This window comes from Chinchilla lanigera, unplaced genomic scaffold (assembly GCF_000276665.1).
Source record: "Chinchilla lanigera isolate Chin_1 unplaced genomic scaffold, ChiLan1.0 scaffold00078, whole genome shotgun sequence".
Lineage (NCBI taxonomy): Eukaryota > Metazoa > Chordata > Mammalia > Rodentia > Chinchillidae > Chinchilla > Chinchilla lanigera.
The window spans coordinates 5,857,530-5,859,103 of NW_004955479.1; positions in this window are offsets into that span (position 1 = coordinate 5,857,530).

The following is a 1,574-nucleotide window of genomic DNA, read 5'->3' on the forward strand; positions in this document are numbered from 1 at the left end:
GCTTTGCCGCTGAGCTAAATCCCCAGCCCCCTAGCATGAAGACTTTATTAACCAAATATCAATGATCATTTGCAGTAAGCTTTGGATTTTCAAATACGTTCACCCTCAGCTCTGCACTCAGTGGAAGAGGATGACCACCCGCGACAGAAAAGGACTCAGTCAAGGGTATACGAGTAGCTGTTCTCCCCTGCTAGAACCTCCAAATAAGCTCCAAAATATAGTTCAATATTATTTAATTTTAATAACTTGATAGACAAATTGGTAGGATGTTGATGAAATGTTACTTTATAATAAAACAGGTACAATTTAGACAATGACTTCATTCCTCCCAAATTATGAAACATGCCACTACTTACAATAGGACAAACCAGCAAGATATCTAAAAGTATCTCCCCTGACTTTTCTATTTGCAAGGCATCTAATGCAATAAATACTTACTGACTGTTAAATGAGGTAAATGGGCAGGTTAACCTTTTATATGGCCTCATCTCATTAATTCCCCTCCAAATATTGAATAGTCACTCAATTAAAAAATATGCTTAAACAGGAGAAAGTAATAGAAAACTGTTTACAAAAATTGTTATTAAATGCTTCCTAAGCATCATTCCACACACTAATGTGAAATGTTATGCTATGAAAATGTATACAAACACTGCCCTAAACTACCTGCTCTTTATTTTATTTAATTTATTATTTATTTATTTATTTGTTTGGTACCAGGAATAGAACTCAGGACCTTGCACTTGCCAGGCAGGCACTGTGCCACTGAGCTATATCCTTGGCCCTGCTCTTTATTTTAAAAAGTGAAATTTAAAGATAACTTCATAGCTTGCTTTTTGCTACCTAGTCCTTCTATCATACTGAGTGATCAGACTTCACATTTCTTAGAGTACCCCAAATTCAAACACACCTTGTTTGTTACTTATGTTTACTACTTATATCAGAAAGCATCTTGGACCTATCATCATTCAGAACTGTGCCTCTCTATAGCTTAGTGAGCTTTCTTTCTGAACTTGACTTACTAAATGAGAGACAGAGAGAGAGAGAGACAGAAAGAGAGAGAGAAAGAGAGAGAGAATGTGCAAAGACAATGGATGCGATATTTAGAGTTGTTACAAGATAGACAAGTCTCCATGCACTGCTGGTGGTGAGAGAAGTCATACCTGTCCTGGAGTGAAACAACACAGGTCCAATCCTTGGCAACAGGCCCACGTTCTACATAAGAACAGTGACCACACTGTCATGAGGTCCAAAGCTCCAAGGGCAAGAATTATACCCTTTCATATGTTTTATTTTGTGTCAGGTTTTCAGTTATGTTTCAAAAAATTGCTCTTATTTTAGAGTCCAAGTGTGAACTTCAGCTACATTATACACCATATGAAATCAAGCTGGGGAAGACAAAGACACTATTCACATATGGAGAGCACAACAGTAAAATAGTAATTGAAGAATGTAAAACACAGAAGAAAGAAGATCAAAAATGGATTCTGCTCTCAAAAAGAAACTGTGTTACTTTTCTTTTTTTTTTTTTTTTTTTTTTTGGTTTTTCTCCGGTACCGGGAACCGAACTCACG